At 45.1% G+C, this 18851-nt stretch overlaps 1 long non-coding RNA gene across 1 annotated transcript; it reads left to right on the forward strand.

Annotated features, from left to right (window-relative positions):
* Positions 1-402: 402 nt before the first annotated feature.
* LOC122175857 lies at positions 403-11374 on the forward strand. Its single transcript, XR_006177526.1, has 6 exons — positions 403-712; positions 1500-1717; positions 4172-4540; positions 8895-9007; positions 9521-9651; positions 11258-11374. It is a non-coding gene; the product is annotated as an uncharacterized LOC122175857 (long non-coding RNA).
* Positions 11375-18851: the final 7477 nt, after the last annotated feature.

An 18851-nucleotide genomic window follows, 5' to 3' on the forward strand; every position in this document is an offset into this window, starting at 1 on the left:
GACGTGCGATCCACGTGCATCTCCAAGGGCCACGGGGAGTCACTCTGGATGCACTGTAAATCACAGCACAGGCATCGTCTTCGGGAAGAAATGCTGTGTGAGAGGGGGGAGATTCAGCCCCCGTTGGTTGTGATGGGTGGAGAGAGCTCTGTGGGAGCAGTGCACGTAATGAGGTTTCCCGCAGAGCACAGAGCGCACCTCTAATGGTGTGATTTTTCCCTCTGAAGGGCAGGTTGATCAGACGTGCAGGCAGTCTGGTTGATCCTTTGTACAACGCTGTCTTTCCTTCACAAAATTACTACAAAGGAAATGGATCAGTCTCTTATTTCTCTTTCTGTCATGCGGCCTTCAATCTTCTCTCACTTCTTTTGCTTTTCTTGCTTCTTTTAGTTTCTCTTTATTTTTTTTTCTTTGCAAATACGTACTGCACAGCAGCCAGAGATGAGAGCACCTAAGGAGCAGTGCTATGGGAAAGAAGAAGAAAATCTTGCCAGTTCCTGATTATTTTTTTTCATTATCCGTGATGTTTTTGAGCGTCTTGCCCTGAAACCTTAATGCTGCCCAAATCAGAGGAGCTGCCTTTGCTGTGTGTGCATCCTGCACTACGCAGTGTCCTACTTAACAGCACACTCACCTTCATCAAAGGGGTTGGCAAGTGATGTCCTGATTTGGCGCACACATTGAATATTCAGCTTCCTGCTTTGAGAACACAGTGAGTAATTCTGGGAAATACTGTAATAATCAGGATGGCTTTGAGCACGTGGCCGAGCACCCGCTGGGTTAACCAGTGTGTAGTACAGCCTCTGCCACAGCGCTGAGCAGTGCGATGCCCCAGCAGAAGTTGCCTCTCTCAACACTGTGGTGCCCTAGGAGCACTCTGATGTACGGTAGGAAAAGGAATTGGAAAAGCAAGAAGATGAAAAATGAGTGGATCCTATCAATTATTTACCTCTCTCAGGGCCTGGGATATGTTGCGTTATGGAGATGTGAATGTGCTTGTGTGAGAATTCGGTCTGCAGCAAGATTACTTGGTACTGGGAATTTACACAGTGGCATAATTCCTAAGCATGTAATCGTTTGTGGGGGGCCATGGAGCAGTATGTTGAAAAGCACCCATTCCTTCTTGGAAGAAAAGCATATTAAGTTGGATTTGTGGGTCTATGGGTGGTGTCAAGATGTGTGCAGCAAAGAATTTTAGTAACGAGGCGATGGCAGGTGAGATCTTTTGTATTCTTGAAAAAGGGGGTTACATATTCATATAAAATATTCCAGAGGCTTATTTAAGGAAAAAAAAGAACCCAGAGGAAGGCTGGGGGAGCTGAGTGCAGTATTTGGCATCTGGGCCCTGACCCAGCTCAATGTCCTCAGAATGCAATGGGATGTGTGAAGCTGCTGTGGCTGAGACCACGTGCTCGTCCCCATGCTGTCATCCTAATACACTGATCATGTTAACACAAAGCACACCTTCAGCTCTTTGAGCTTGTTTGCATTTGCTTTAGACTTTGTAGGCTTGGGTCGCCACCAGAGACACGTCACTCAGCAGGACGAATTCGCCCAAGAAGGAAGGCTTGAATTGAGGAGTTAAGTTGGAGCTGACAGTGTTCCTGGCCAGAAGCTTTGCTTGAATCTCTGGGGAGAAAAGCAATTTGTAGAGAAAGCAGCAACAGAATCAATTTGCAACAAATGAGAGGAATGGGATTCAAAGACTCTTTTGCTGGTAGGTGTGAGCAAGGGGCTAAAATTTTGTTACTGGTGCTGGGGGCACCTCCTGTGTTGGCAAACACTGAAGGTTGACCTTGGTAGGGTAGGGTTGGTCGGGGCTTTGGATGTGTTTATCACTCAGGACTGGGTTGCCCAGGCTCCTACTAATGGCTTAACTTGAGAAATGAAAGGCTACTGATGTGCAGGGAATTTCTTGCTGCCCAACGCACTCGAGGTCAACAGGACACATGCAATGGTCAGGAATACTTGTCAGTAATGTGAATAAGTCACAGAGAATGGAGGTTTATAGTGAGTACTTTCTGTGAAAGAGATGCATGTAGGGTGCTACCTTCTGCAGGGTGCTGACATGGAGGAACACCTTGAGCTGCAGCACTCACTGCCCATATTGACACCCCATAACAGCTGAATGCCAGCTGAACCAGTACGGAAATGAGTCCTAGCCTAAAAGAAGGCGGGGTGACCTTGGGGAATCTCCATTAGGAATTTCCTCTGGACATTTTTCTCCTTTAAGAGCCGAGCAAAAGTGTTTTTTAACGTGTAATCGTTGCTGATTGTGCAGTTCTTGCTAAAACTGGGAGTGCTTAAATAAGTATTCAGCTAATGATCATTGTTTCTTAATTGCTAAGAAGGCTTACTGAAGGGATATTTAAATATTGTAGTAATTCATTCTTTAATTTAGTTAGTCAGGCATTTGTAAAACCAAGTCATATATCACTGGGAGTTATGATAATATAGGCAGTGTGATAAAAAGGAATGAAAAAGTACAAAAGATGAGCAGGAAGATGAAAATGCCCACAGAATGAACAGATCTGGAGGCTGCTTTGGGTCATTGTGCATTCTGTTGTTGCATCAGTAATTAAACATTTCCTTCCCGTCCAGTCCATTTCATGTAATGCTCTTTCTTCCCTTTCATCTCCTTAAATATTTTATAGGTGTTCATTAAATATGATTTTCTCCAAACCATTTCAAAAACACAGCATCATTTCATAAAGGTATTTAACCTACAGTGTTCCCTGAGTCCTGGGCCCTTCATAGAGTCACAGAACCATAGAATGGCCTGGGTTGCAAAGGAGCACAGTGCTCATCCAGCTCCAACCCCCTGCTGTGTGCAGGTCACCAACCAGCAGCCCAGGCTGCCCAGAGCCACATCCAGCCTGGCCTTGAATGCCTGCAGGGATGGGGCATCCACAGCCTCCTTGGGCACCTCAGCTGCCTCTGCAATCCTGATCTTTTTCCCTTCAAAACCTGGCTTTGGAATATGCTGTTGGCTGTAGCAAAGCTCTTTGGCCTTCTGACACATATATATTTTTTTCCTAATGTTTGCCTTCACCATTGAGTTTTGTGGAAACACATTGCATCACGAGCATGGATATGGATGAAAAAGCATCAGTGAGCCATGTGTTGACTTAGCTGTGTACAAATGAAGTACCTGTAGCAGTAGCAAAATGGAAAATACGTTTTCACATTGTACAAAAAGTTACATTTTTTTTAAAGCTTTTTATTTTCTTAATTGCAGAGGTGTGCAAAAGTAGTTCTCTGCTCTACCCCAGGGCGAAGCACTTTGAAGCTGATAACATGTACTATTTGAGCTGCCAGTGCTAGAGATATGGTTTCTGAGCTTCAAGATCTTACAAGTTACTAAAGATGCTGTCAGGAGGGATCCTCTTTGCACATACAGAAGGATGCTTGGGGAATCCTTCATTTGAACGAGTCTTTGGAAAGTGGATTAGATGGAAGTAGCACTAAGGAAGTTCCTTTGGAGGAGAGCATTTACTTGAGCTGACAACTGTTAGAGATGGACTTGCCTTCAAATGCAAATATTAATAATCAGTCACTTCTCTCTTGCATACTGCTAAGCTATTTAGCAAATAAAGTGATCTTTGTTCTGTGCTGTTGGCCTGGCCCTGCACGTGTGTAGCTGACCAGAAGAGTCAGCGCAGCTTTGGATTTTCACCATCCCCTTGATATCCTGTATCTTGTACCTATTCGAATCGAACATATGAGAATACCTGATGAAGCATTTTGAGCAGCCAGAGGGCCGTTCTGAACATCCACTCCACCATATCTGTTTTTCCTGGTTGCAAACTTAAATTGCTGCTATTGATTCTTTTCCATTTCTGGTTAGCATATTAAAGTACGATTCCTTTTTAACCATATGTATTTTTTATCACAGTGTGCCCTTTGAGAGACTTTTCTGCATAATACTGAAATGCTTTCCTCCTGGTTGAGTACTGTGTTTTACATTGATATCTCTGTTATTTCCCCAGCTGAGGTACTGGTGTTGCTAGAGAATGAAAACATTAATTTCAAGTCTAGCAGGAGTTTTCTGCTTGGTGCTGGAGCAGTCTTGGGGTGCTGCAGCCTAAGTTTGTTCTTCTTTGAAAGCTGTTGATGTGGAGGAAGAAAATAAATTGCAGCTGATATTTCTCACTCTGTTGGCATCCTACAGGACGTGGGGCTGGTGGCTCTGGGGAGCAACAGCTCAGCCAAAGTCTTCCACAAGCAGCCTACCTGGATATCATGTGGATTATCTGCCCAGCTAATTAGGAAAGTACATAAGTAACCACTATTACTTGCTACAGAGTGACCTAAAAAATACAAATCAAGTCCAAGAAGTAGATGTGCTTTTTAAAGTCATCACGTCTTTGGCAGCAACTGTTAGTAAAGTTGAAGTAGTCTCTGCTAGGATTCATTTACTGAAAGATTTGGCTGCATTTGAGGAATCTCGGAGAAGATCTGGATGGGACAGGAGAATCCCACATGCATCTGTTTTGGAGGTCATGACCACGCTGCGTCCTGTGCCTGGACAAGGAACCAGGTGGGTGTTGATGGGGATGGGACCCTGGGATGCATTTGGCTACAATCAAAATAAATCACGGTTTGATATTCTTCAATGTTGGTTAATGAAAGGTGCTGTCCTCGGTAGGAGGAGGTTTGAGGACACTTTGGTACAACCAAGGAGTTGGGTCAGACCAGATAATCTCCCTTCCAACCCCAACCAACGTGTGAAGGGTGACAACCCTTTGTGAGATGGGTGCTGTGTTCTCGGGTGGTGACTTGGCCACGTGGTTGCAGCTTTCTGGCTTGCCCCAGTGACTTGCAGAGGGAAGAGGGAATCCAGCTACTTCATGCTTGGCTAACAGACTGCAGGTTCAGAAAGCAGAGTTGGTGGTGAGCAGTTCCCCTCTGCCAGGGCACGCAGAGGGCTGATGCATGGGAGTGGGAATGCTTTTCAGTAAAGAGGGTTTATCTGGGAGGTTTGCCCATTCCACCTCCTGCAACTGGTGTGACAGGAGATGCAAGTTCTTACCCAGCTGTTATTCTGAAGAATGGGAAGCAGGGCCTAGAATTACTGGAAAATCATAAATAGAAAACAGAACCAGGATGTGGGCAGGAGGAGGTCTCACCTGGGGCTGTCCTTCCCAAAGCCATTTTCTCTTCAGGATACTGATGTAAAAGATTATACTGTACTTCATTTTAGTTTTCCTTTTTGATCCTTTGGCCAAATTCTTGCACTTCTCATACTGCATTTTGCACAGGGAGCTGAGTGCTTCCTTCCATAACTCTGGGCATGGGAAAGGAGAGAAATATGGGCTGAACTTACTGTCATCTCTCCTAAAAGCTTTTCATTGTAGCTAAAATGTGTGATAATGGCACCCAGAACTATCATTATGGTTAATTAAAGGCCTGTTACATTTTATAAAAGGAGGGTTTTATTTTCTGGAGTTGATAACATGGCAATAAAACCTTGCTTTGGGCAAAATCCTGATATTCAAGGTCACAATTTAAAAGTAAATTTAAAATTGAAGAGAAACCCCCAAACCAGTGCACAGTTCCTGTTATTTCTGTGTTGAGGAAATACAGAGGGAATGATTTAGATTTAAAAAAAGAAAAGAAAAGAAAAAGGAACAGCAGAGCCTGTGTGCTGCTGAAATGCTGAGTGGAGATGGATCTGTGGAGAGAGGTGCCTACAGCTCCATGAGGATGGATCTATCAAGGAAAATCTGAGCTTCCATTGTGCCAAAGATGGTTTTTGTTGAGATAGCATGGGATAGTTGGTGTGAAAGCATAAATGAATGATGGATGACTGCTTAAGTTGCAGTGTCTTTGGACACCCTCATGCCATTTGCTTTCAAGCATGGAAAGTGTACGTCATGGTTGGACACCCTTGGCAAAAATGCTCTATGTGTTTGTCAGAGGGGCTGGAATGGGTTAATTGGCCCCAAATCCATGTACCCCATCCTGTCTGCATCTCATGGGTGTGGGGAGAGGAGGCAACACTGCTGCTCACCAGCTGGGGCTGCTCCTTGCCATGGGCGCTGCTGGTGGGATGTGGGCACACTGTGACTGTGGCACTGTGGTGTAGATACTTCAAAATGCTTACCAGTTTTGGCAGAGAATGTCTTAGCCCCTGCTATTCATCCCCTGTTTCTCACCTTTGGGGATGCACTCTGCTATGGTTGTTATTTGTTATTTCTGCTGTTGGGGGGCAGGTGTGATGCACCACACCCCAAAACTACAAACTCCTGAAGAAAACTGATACTGCTGTGAGCTCATCCCGTAGCAAAATTTGCTTGCTTGGAAAACCACATGAAGTGGGGACTTCCATTGAGGTGACGGATGGACTGCAGCATGGGAGGGTAAAGGGAGGTGCAGCTCTTGGTGCAAAAGTGAAGAAGATGCGTTGTGCCACTCATGAATCTCCCAGGACCACATTGGTGTGGCAGTGGATTGAGGAGCAGAGCTGAATTCTGAAGCTCTTGGAAGAAAGTGTTTATGAGCAAGATGCACTTCTGGGATGCGGGCTGAGCTGTGTGCCCTCCTATGCTCCTGATTGCTATCAGCTGCAAAAGGGGCAGGAGGAGAACTCTCGTCTTCCTGAGGATTTCTGCTGTGTGGAATGAGGATCAGAGAATCACATAAGTAATTCTTTGTTCAGTGGTGTCTTTTATATTCAAATTTAAGTTCTAGGCCAGAGCAATGAGGGCGGTGTGTTGGAGGAGCTGCTGCCTCACTCCTCCCCACCGTGGCACCTGGGGATGCTCTGAAGTTGCTAACGCCAGGCTTGAAAGACAGCACATGGTTTCAGGGAGAGCTGGGAATTAGAAATCAGAGCTCAGACTCTGTCCAGCCATCTTCAGTGAAACATGGAGATAATTGGATATTAGAGGCAGTCAAACCGCAGCAGTTTTTGCCTTTTTGGGAAAGCATAAATTAAGTGGTGTTTCATGGCCACTGCTCGTGTTGGTGCTGCTGGTATCCCAATGGCATCCTGCACTGCTCTTCTCTCATTGCAATGGTGCCAGCTGCAGTTTGGGCCTCTCCAAAGGGTCCTACTACGTTTAGAAATTAAGTAATAAGAAAGAAATGAATAAACAGAGCATCTTTGGCTACCACATGATGCTGCTGTGCTTCCAAGGAAACCTTGTGGCTCTTCCATGCTTTAGGGCCATCCACATGGAGCGGATTCAAAGACATGGTGCCCTGGTACTGCACCAGGAGCCCAATACAGTAATGAGGAATGATCTCATTTCCCAATTACTTGCCACAGATCACAGAACTGTGTATACACAGGAGAGGAAAATGCAAGTCATGCGCTTGCATGGCAGACTGCACAATCAGGAGTTGAATTTCTCTGCCCCTATTACAGGAGAAAATAAGAGGATTGTAGAATTCGTGTTCTTTCAACAAAAACACCAGAGCTGTGAGTCAATAGAAGTTAAATCTTAAAGAAATAGGATTTCTGTCAGAGGTTTTTAGCTCTGTAGCAATTCAGGATGAGTGAAATCAGCAGAAATGTAGAACATATAAGGAGGTTCTGGTTGTAATTGGGAAAAATTGCACCGAGGTTAAGAATAAGCCAACTGGAAAAATGTTTTTCTCAATTGTTACTGTTGTACATTGCTTAAAATAATCCATAACAGAAGATGTTAACCCTGGAATTTTTTTAAATACCAATTATTTTGGATGATCTTCAAAAATGTAAATCAACTGTTGATTGTACTGAACTCTCTCTTGAGGAACAAAAAAAAAAAGCCCTGATCTGCTCTCTTCAATATCCTGCCTTGTCTCTGAGGGCTCACCATGTATGCAAAGAGAGATGAAGGCATCGCTCTAATGTGGCTTTTTACAAATGAGATTGAAACCAAGGCATATTTAAACCTACCCAACTGGCACAAATAGAAATACATAGCTCTAATGCATCTCTAATACATGCTTTTTATAATGGAGATGAGACTACAGCAGGAGTTGCATTAACAAAATCGGATGTAACCCTGGTAGAGCTCTCTGAAACAAAAACCCACCCCCATCTCTCAGCATCACTACTGAGGGGCCTTCCCTGCTAAAATTGTGTCTTTCTTGAAGCCAGAGTAACCCTGCATGGAATCACTGTTCCCTTTTCGATAGGAGGGTTTGTAAGAGAGAGTGAGATGTAGAGATAATTGTATGTGTGCCTCTGACCTCTGGGGTGATTTTAAAATGGAGGAGTTCTGGGACTGAATTGGGCATTTAATGGGATATTTATCTCCCTTAGAAAAATTTTTGATAGAAACCTCTAAGTTGTAATAGTTCTGCAATAATAAGATTGCTTCCCTATCCATGAAAAGATATTCTTATTCTTTCTCTGCTTGCTTTTTTTCTCTGAAGGGATTTGTTTCCTAGGGTAAAACATTCCTAATTTTAGGAGGATACACGGAAGAAGCTGTTATTTTCCCAACAGCAGCAACCCATCTGAGCCCGTGCTGCCAGTCCAGCCCACGGGCTGTTCCTATGGCACAGAGCCTGGGATGTGACCCTTCCTTTGGGTGGTGGGGAGCTGTGGTGTGGGCCCAAGGGTCTGCACCTTGAAGCTCGTGTTTTGGAGGTGCCCACCTGCTTCACAGAATGGTTTGAGTCGGAAGGGACCTCCAAAGGCCACCTGATGCCACCCCCTGCAATGCACAGGGACACCCACAGCTCCATCAGTGCTCAGAACCCATCCCCTGCCCTGGGCTCTCTGCAGAGATCACCCCCACCTCTCTGGGCAGCCCATGCAGTGCCTCACTGTCCCCATTGCAACACACTTCTTTCTTATACCTGGCCTGAACCTCCCCTCTTTTGAGTTTGGAACCAACTCCCCTTCTCCTTCACAACAGCCCCCGCTCATGTGTCTGTCCTCTTCTTCCTTGCAGCCCTTTCAGGTACTTCCCACTAGGAGAACTGTCTCACAGTCGTGTCACTGATGGTATTAAGACCCTCCATGGACCCACAGATGTGACAAAGGACACCTGAGTCACCCTCCAAGGTCCTTTTTCTTTTTTAATGAAAACCAGCCTGGAATTTTGCTCCTTCTTGCACCTCAGCTTTCACAATGTCATTGGATTTTATGCCGCTGACAGACAGCTCTGAGGACTGTTTGTGTGATGTGGTAATGTCATTTCGTGTTCCTCCTCCGGGTGTGTGGTCTGTATGGATGGAAGGGGACAGCTGGCCCCTGGGGGCTGCCTCACCCACATGGTGCTCCGGAGTAAAATGTGCCAAAAATCTGCATAACTCCTGGTTGTGTGCAGCTATTCAACCTGGGGAAGTGAGAATGTTCCTCCAAATCTGTCAATGTCTGCCCTGCAAAGGGCTGCTGCATTGGAGTATTGATGCTGATGGACTTCTTACAAGTGGTGGCTTTAGAGGGGTGATTAATCTCAGCTTTCAGACTAGCAGCTGAACTCTATGAGCACCTACATTAATCTCCCTACTAAAAGCATCACAGGAGAAATCTGCTTTAGCATCACAACAGTGCTTTTCTTTTTTTTTGGTCCAGAAACTTCAGCGGCGGCGCTGGAAAAGTTATGGCACCAATTGCATTTCAGCTTTAAGGGGAACCTCTCTGCTCTGGGCAGTGCTGTGAAACTGCAGGTTGTGACAGTGGGACATCTCTGTGCATTGTGCAAGGTGAGATGCACCATCGTTGGCATTTGGAGATGCTGGGGTGAGGAATACATGGCATTTCCCCCCATGGGATGCTTTCCTTGAGGAGATGACCAAGGGCATGCTAAGTAATGAGGGCTACAAGCTTCCTGTCAGAGGCTGCAGGGCAGCAAGTCAAAGCTGTGGGTAGAATTTGAGTTGGAAAATGAGATGGCTTGTCAACTGTATTATTTGCAGGGCTCCATCAACACTCTGCAGGGAGTGTGAATGTCTGTATAAATGCACTCATGCATGGATAAAAACACTTGTGTGCAGTAGAAGTGCTCCAAAGCAGTCACTGCCCTGCTGAGCCCAGCAGAGGAGTGCTGTTTGCTTTCAGCAGGTGCCATGCATTTGTAAAACACAGAAATGCACCTAAAAGTAGATTTGCTTATACACTTGCATCACCATCAATACTCACTTATGGTGGTGGCTGCTTGAGGTTGTGGAAACTAACCTGAATAATAGCTTTAAATCACAGAGCTATTACCAAACCCAGGACTCAATAATAACAAAAAGTTCAGAAAGACATCAGAAATGAAGTTATTTTCTGGGTCTCGTTTACTGTGTGATCACAGAGAAGATGGAACGTGGCTCCGTGTTTAAGTGGCAGATGAGAGCCATTAACACCATGGGAGACCTTCCAGGGTTGTTTGTAGTCACAGCTAAAAGGGAAAACCTTGTGGTGTCAAAGGTTCCAGCCAGCAGCTGGGTGCTGAGGCAGGCTTGCTGCCAGCACAGCCTCTTACCTTTGGGAATTTCATATTATTTGGTGCCTGGAAGCAGCTGCAGAGTGTTATGGGAGAGAAAATCCCCTCCTGCTCAGCCTGAGCTTCTCAGTGCTCCTCTCAGAGCTATTTCCAGAGACCTGAAAGGAAATTCCTGACAACCCAGAAGCCACTTTATCTCAGTGATCCTCCTGCACCGGCAGTTCACCGCAGCAGTAAGCCCCTCCATAGACCTGCAGAGCCTTGGTTTGCATAAGGCTCTTTTCTCTGTGAAATCCAGGATGTTCTCAGCCAGGGCATCACTGCACACTGTGAAATGCTGCTGCTGAGTTGTTATCACTAACACTGACAGCAGAACACAGTCTCAAATGGCATCTGTCCAGGAGAACTGATGCTCACAGCAATGGTGCCCAACATGGAGATGTTTCTGATGCAGTGGGATGCCCTGGCTCTGCCTCTATGAGCACACAGCAGCGGCACCTCACACACTGTGAGGGGGCACTGAGGGGCTGTAGGTTCTTGTGGTGAAGGAGCTGCCTTCAGTTATTTTGGCTGATGATGTTCTCTGAATTCTCCACCAGCCTCAACTCTTTTTTGATGGTATGTACTTAGTGTAGGTATTGTACATAGGTGCAATATTATTAGCATCATATATTGATGCAGTTAATACAGCAGTGTGTTAATACTGCCCTCAGTTAGTAATGAGTTACCATATGATGTGTGATATGTATTATCTGATTGTATATTACTATTATTATACATAATGCGTATTATGTACTCTAGTTTCACGTGTTCTTTCCCACATTCATGTATATATTCCTTTTTTTCCTCCCATCTCTCCATGATGCTTCGCCAACCGGGAGGTGAGCGCCCAGCACTGACCCCATAATGATGGCAGGACGTGCCATGAGGAGCATTCATCCCCAGGGACAGGCACCCCACCTCCATGGGACACAGACACAGGAACACCCTGTGCCTGGCTGTGGGTGAGTTTGGGATGGCTGTAGATGGCTGCTCCTGCCGTCTGCATTCAAACACGAGATCTGAACAAGTTTTCTTTCTGCTTTTCTCTCTGTTATGTGAATGGCCCCAGCTCACGTTTTGCTTGTTGAAAAAAGAGTGGCTGCTGTGCTTCTGAAGGCAGCGCTCTGTGTTCTCACACAGGTGGGCACAGAGGAATGTGTCTGCCCACGGTCCTCCCCAGGGAAAGTCCTTGGTAGCCCTGTGTGCTGTTCTGGGCACAACAGTTTCAATAAACCGAGGGCACATAGATGTGAAGTGCAGATGCTGAATTCCAATGGCAAGTATTTGAAATGATGGTATGGTAAATTTAAGGAACTTCCTAAGTGAGTCGGTGCTGAAATGGGATCCACGTGGGGCTGTGCTGCCATGTAGCACTTACATTTGACCCCCATGATGTGCATAATATGCAGCATGAGTTGTTAGAAGAGATTTCTGTTGTTTTCTGGAGGAACCCACCCAACCTTTATGATAGATACCTGGCATTGCTCAGCCAGCAGCTCGGTTCTGTTGGGTCAGAAGGAAGAAGTCATCACAGAATGGCCTGGGTTGAAAAGGACCTCAAAGATCATCCACTTTCAACCCTGCTGCCATGGGTGGGGAGGCCAACCACGAGACCAGGCTGCTCAGAGCCACATCCAGCCTTGAAGTCCTGCTGTGCCATTTTCCCATGCGCAGCAGTGAGATCTGAGAACTCTCTCGGTGCCTGCTCTAGGAGGGCTGATGGCTGGACTTGGTGATGTGAGAGGTCTTTTCCAGGTGCTGCCTTTGATCACTCAGCACAATAAGGCATCCTGGTCTTCTGAGCTTCTCGTGGTCTTTTCTTGCGATGAATCAGGAAAATAAAATGAAAACAGAACAAAATCTGGAAGACAATTGGACTGAATTCTGGGTGTCTGAGCTTCAGATCCATGTCCTGAGGTGCCCACAGGTTGCACTGCAGCCCTCCCATCACTGCAGGAGTCATTTCAGGTCCCTGCTTTCCCATTTCCTGAGGTTGCAGTTTGTCCCCTCTGTCTAATTCCTTACCAAGATTTCCTTTCTCTTTTTCAATTTTCTGTTTTTTCTCACTGTCTGCTTTCTGGTGCTCCGATCCCCATTGGGTTCATCCTCCAGTACAAAATCCCCTTGTCTGTCTCTCTAAATAGCTCATGAACTCCCTATCATTTAAAAAAAAAAAAAAGGATGCAGAAGTTCCATATCAGTGAGATTTTTTTTCTCCACTATTGCCTGTGCCTGTGATTTCCTGAGCATCCTCTAGATGCTTCTTTAATTTTTTATTTTCCTCCCTTTCTATTTCACTGCAGATGCCTGGGGACACAATGATGATTCAGCCTCCAATTTACCTGATTCATCATGCTAAATCCACTGACAAAATGTGCTTGTCTTAAATCCTATAGCACTGTGGAGACAATTTGTTTTGGAGCCAGAATATATTATGGCTGCTGGGGCTCTTTAACATTTTGAGACTGCATCTACAGTTGTATTAATTTTTTTTTTTCCTCATTTGTTTTTTGTTGTTCTGGAGGAGCAAAAATGCTGGCAGTCTCCAACCCCTTTCTTCTCTGGACTTAGAAAAGCTTTATTTCATTCAGCAGCATTCCTGTCCTGTCTGAAGCTCCATGCTGTTTCTCTCCCTCTGGGTTAAGTATCAAAATCTTTCAAATGTCAGTTGTGTTACTTTCTGGGTTATTATTGTTATTACTATTTTAGATGCAGCAAACTGAACTCGAATGCTTCATAGAAAAGCGACGTCCTGCCTTACCTTTCTTGGCATAGTTTTTGCATGAAACAGGCTGGTTATGCTTAGGGGAGGCTGGTGGGTGACGGATAACATTTTGGGATTGAAGTGCATTGTCTTTAGCCTGTCATGCATGTCTCTGGAAAATCCTTTCAGCATTTGGCACTGAAGTATTGGCTGTAGAAGCGGCTGTGGGCTGCTGTGGGTATTTGGGTGGTAGGAGCAGATCCAGGTCCGGAGCCATCTGTTTGGCATCACCTCTGTGTTTGGAGAAGGGCTGAGTGGTTTTGTAGTGGCTTTTGTGGGCAGTGACATCCCTTCATTTTGCTGGTCACACTGCAGCCTCCAGCACAAGAACTGCAGTGGGGTGGGAGGATAAGGCTGAGCTCAGACGTGTGCTTTTTGTTTCTCTCATCCAGGACTAAGTAAGTGCAAAAGCCATGTGCCTTCAGTCTTTAGAATACAACTACAATGAAAACTTCACCCTCAGTGAAATGAGATAGCATTTAGCCATTGGAAATTTATGGGCAATTTTCACATGATACTCTCCAGTGCCTTATGGCAATTTTCATTTCCCAGTAGCAGTGGGTTGCTCATTAGCCCTGATTACTCCTAGTGCTTTGCTGACCTCCACACCTTAGGAGATTACCTCAGTGCAAGCTGTTGATTCAAGCAGCACGCAGTCCCTGTTCTGTGGTGTCAGCAGGGCACGGGTGTATTTGGATTCCTGTGGTGTGTGGGCAACATCTCCTTGCTGTCCCTCTTCCCGCTCTGTCACCCTTCATTAAGCTGTGATTAACGAGTGTCTTCATAAGAGACGTGTTGCTTTATATCGCGATTCTCAAGTGGTCCTCTTGTCTCTGGGGAGGATGCTGTGTGATTCTGTGTCCTGGTGCTGTTGGCACTCCAGCTGCTTGTTGCTCAGGGCCTGCTTGGCAGTAGTACTAGGGTTCATAGGATGAATCACAGAACGGCCTGGGTTGCAAAGGAGCACAGTGCTCATCCAGCTCCAACCCCCTGCTGTGTGCAGGTCACCAACCAGCAGCCCAGGCTGCCCAGAGCCACATCCAGCCTGGCCTTGAATGCCTGCAGGGATGGGGCATCCACAGCCTCCTTGGGCAACCTGTTCCAGTGAAACAGTTCCAGTTTCCTGGCAGTCATTGGATTTCCTAGTTTTCTTGGAGAAAATAACCCATTGTAGAGCATGCTCTTTGAAACATTGCCCCATTAGAGCGAGACAGTACACTAATTTCTTGTTCCAGATAATAGCACTGCACAGGTCATCTTTGCCTTGTTGAAGAGAGAGGTTTCAAAAGTGCTTTCTGGGTCTAAATTTCATTTTGATCCTAAAGGAGGGTGTTATCTGATGAGCTGTGACTCGCTCCATTCTCAGCACTGAACGTGTCACTGCCTGGCTGGGCAGGACTGATAACACAGTGCTGCTCCTTTCAGAAACCTGAAAAAAGTCACTCGTGTCAAACATCTCCCAGCTTGCTCCTATCGGCTGATAGCTAAAATCCTTTGAAGAGCTACATTTCCCTATTAACCTACTCAAAGCTTTGAGGAGAAAGGTACAAGGAGAGGTACAAGGGGTGCAGAGACTCTCATGGATCGCCCAGGCTGGCCGTGTTCATCAGTTAATTATTACACCTTCTTTTTTTTCCTCCTAAGATTGCTGTGAGATTTGTGTTCATAATAATTAATCATATTTTGAGAGCAGCATAGAAAACAATGGTTTCTGCTAGCAAAAAGATACAATTTTAGTTGCAGCAGGCTCATAAGGCTGTCAAGAACTCTCCTGCTAAAAAACTATTAAGGTAATCCTAATGTAAAGGCACTGCACAAAGCAGTCTTGTGTGCTGATCCTGTGGGGACTGCTGTTAGCAAGGCTGCTGTCTTGGGGACTTCTGAGAAACCTTTGTGTGAGTTTTTACTGAACTGTGAGGATACTTGGAATACTTTTGTTGCTTTTTAAAGCAGCAGCGTGTGGCTGTGGACAAGGTGATGATAACCTCTGTGTGTTATACATGAAATATTCTGGGTATTAAACTCTTAAGAACTATAATTTGATAATTTGATGATCCTAGAGCAGGAGCACCTCTCCTGTGAGGAAAGGTTGAGGGAACTGGGATTGTTTAGATTGGAGAAAAGAAGGCTTTGGGGGGACCTCATGGTGGCCTTCCAGTACTTGAAGGGAGCGGATAAACAGGAGGGAATGGCTGTTTGTGAGGGTGGATGGTGATGGGACAAGGGGGAATGGTTTTAAACTGAGACAGGGGAGGTTTAGGTTGGATATGAGGAGGAAGTTTTTCACTCAGAAGGTGGTGATGCACTGGCACAGGTTGCCCAAGGAGGCTGTGGATGCCCCATCCCTGCAGGCATTCAAGGCCAGGCTGGATGTGGCTCTGGGCAGCCTGGGCTGCTGGTTGGTGACCTGCACACAGCAGGGGGTTGGAGCTGGATGAGCACTGTGCTCCTTTGCAACCCAGGCCATTCTGTGATTCTAAGATAATTCAGGAAGGAACTTTAAAGCTGAAAGTCTGGGACGTTTCCCATGACACCAGCATGACCAGTGCAAGGCTTATTGGCAATGGGGCATTTGAAACAGAGCAGGACTAGAATGAAGCAAAGCTTTTTAAATTGGAAGAAGTATTCTGAGGCTGACGGAGTACTTCTGGACACAGTATGGGCTTGGCTTGGTATAACCATGCTTTGATCTGAATGCTGACTGGTTTCATTGCCTTCAGGTTGATAACAGCACTGGTCATACAGCTGCTGGGAGCTGTGCAACTATGATGGCCTGTCTTCCAAATGACTATTGAAGTTAGCCCAGAACCCATCCAAAGAGCAGGGCAATGGGCTGAAATAAGGCAGCTAGAAGAAGGCAGTATTCATCTGAAGTCGTCCTCGAGCAGCATGTTCTCCCATAATGCATACTGCATTTCTTGAACCGGTTTGGCTGTGCCAACGTGGCATTTCTGCTTAGGCTTGGAACAAAAATGACGGTGTGTTATGGTACTTTAGCTGCCAGTGCTCTCAGTAGACGCAGTTCTCAACCAACAGGTGATGGGTCTGTTTTGTTCGTTTGTTTTTAGTATGAGAAAAGAGAACTTTGAAAATGTATCCTTTCTTCTGTGGTTAAATGGACAAAACATTGAAAGACTTTGGCACAAATGGGCAGGGGCAGTTCATGTATGGTGTGTCAGCCTGATGTGGAAAACAGGAGCAGTATTTCTCCTTGAACGTGCATTTATTTCTGAATTGTTCTAAATTAGATGCAAGTGCTGGTTTAAAAGCTTACCTGCTTGTCTGGTTGTGTGTCAGCTGATCCCTCCTGCTGATTTTTTTTGTGTCTGAGCTGGACTCTAAGCCACAAGAAAACTCTATTTTGCCCTCTGGAAATTGATTTTTGTGATGCTTTCCCAAAATCATCACATCCTCGAGGTTGGCAAGGACCTTCCAGATCACCCAGTGCAATCCAAGTGCTCTGTGAAAGATGCTTGGAAGTCTAAGTAAATGATATTGCAGAGTTTTCCCCTTTTCTCAGAGAATTTTAGCAAATCTTTTCAGAACCTGCATTATTTTATCCTCACTGTATAAATTATTCTTATTATGTAAATCAAGTTTTCTATTTTTTTTCCCTGACCTAAAATACAATCGGTTAATCTAATCCCTACAGTGACATATTAAGCTCTTGGGTTCTTTTCTATTTTTCTCCTTAGAAAAGGTCCATGGTAACTCTGAATCTGCCACTTAATTTGTACTTTAGCATAAGAAAGTGGCACCACAAAGAACTCATTTTGTGCCCAAGATGACTCCTTTTTTATCATTGTTTAGTTTGTTGTTTATTTTTTACATTTCAAACAAGACAGAGGTGTGTGATTAATGAAGGCCTGCTTATCCCTGTGCTGCAAAATGTTGGATGCTGGAGCATTTCCTATGTGTCCGTGCACTTGTCCTCTTCTTTTGTACTTCTCTAGCTGACTCGTATTGAAAGAAGGATACAGGCTAAGTCAGCTGTTGAGCTCCGTGGTATTGACTTTCCTGTGCTATGATGAATGATGATCTACTGCTGAGTTAAAGATGCCTCTGTCCCCTAAGTACATTCTACATCACAAAGATTATTACTTATCCATTTGTGTAAAAAAAAAATAATAATAATAAAATACCCAAACCAAATATGCATGTGTATCTATCTATATGTGTGTGTGTGTATATTTCCATGTCATGATGCTTGGTATTTTACTTAATGTGGCCCAGTACCACCGTGGTGTTGGTAGGGTAGGGTTTCTTTGGATTATGTTGGGAAAGGAGCATTTATATGAAGCTTTCTTGCAGGAATTGAGTACTTTGTTATTCTCTTGCTTTGAGCAATATGAGCAGTGTTAGATTATTCTTTATGGCTTGATTATTTTTTTTTAATAATAATTATATCACAGCTCATAAATAAATACAGATTATTTATTTCTCCTAGGAAGCACTCAATAGGAAAGGATGAAGCTTTCAGGACCTTTTATAAACAACGTGTCAGGCTTAAAGTTAATAGAGTTCAGATCTGTTGCTTCACAGATAACTCTGAAAAACAAGAAACTGTCTTAAAAGGCAAAGAAATATTGCTGCAGATAGGAGCAGCTGAGTTATGAGCCAACCTGTTCTCAGCACTTTATAAATGGGCTGCTGCTCCTACTCTGTATGAACAGCAGCACCACGGTGCATTTAGCAGTGATGCTAATGTGATTACCTGTTGGCACTGCCTTGCTTCTCACTCTAATTAACTTCCCTTGAATGATGAGCCTGTAAGTGTGAGGGGATCATTGTATGGGAGCAGAAAACAGTGACTGGCCAGTGCTGGTTGGCCAATGCCACAGGTGCCAGCAGGGCAGAGGTGTTCCTTCTGCCTGACCCAATGTTGAAGGAACAGCTTCTCACAACTGCTGCTCCTCTTCTCATGGAGACAAATTGGACAATCCATCTTTGAAGCAGGAGCTCTGATGATTTGTTGAAAAACTATCATCTGCTATAGAACAGCCCATCTGTCACATCAGGCCTTCTTCTTTATCCCACATTGCATCCCTCTTCATTGCAATACTTCCATGCTCACCTTCCTGACACTTCTCTCCCTCACTCAAACCCAGCTGCTCTGTAGATTGCCTCAAAAATTGGAAAAAAGTGGAAACACGAGATCATTTAAGGCATGAAAGTGCAACTCTCCCTGTATGGGCAGTGCTTGCTTGGTGAGAATGGGCAGTGAGCACATGCAGTCCCCCCGCTGTCAAGAGCAGACCCCTCCTGGCCTGCAGATATGGATCTTGATGTCCAGCCATGAAGGTGGGCAGCATGAGGCTGCTGGGTTGTTACCCTCCCACTCCCTGACACATCCAAAAGATTTGCACAAACTCTATGCATGTTGCTTTGCCCAAGGTGATGTGATGGTCTTTTCTTGTTAATACAGCTGGCTGTCTCATCTCCAAGACCAAAGATTATTGGAACTTTGCATTATAGTCCTTCTTGAGGAGCCGAAGAACAGCTGTTTTTGCACTGAAGGTAACTGGTGATGGCTAAGCTAAGGGTGGTATAAAATGAGCTGGATAAAGCAATGAGCACCTGCAGCAAATTATGATATGCTGATGGGCTTTTAGGAGCATCCCTGCACTGAATCCCAGTGTGAGAAAGCACAAGCAGCATCATGGCAAGAA

Source organism: Lagopus leucura, unplaced genomic scaffold, assembly GCF_019238085.1.
Source record: "Lagopus leucura isolate 7727_CA_CO unplaced genomic scaffold, USGS_WTPT01 Super-Scaffold_741, whole genome shotgun sequence".
Taxonomy (NCBI): domain Eukaryota; kingdom Metazoa; phylum Chordata; class Aves; order Galliformes; family Phasianidae; genus Lagopus; species Lagopus leucura.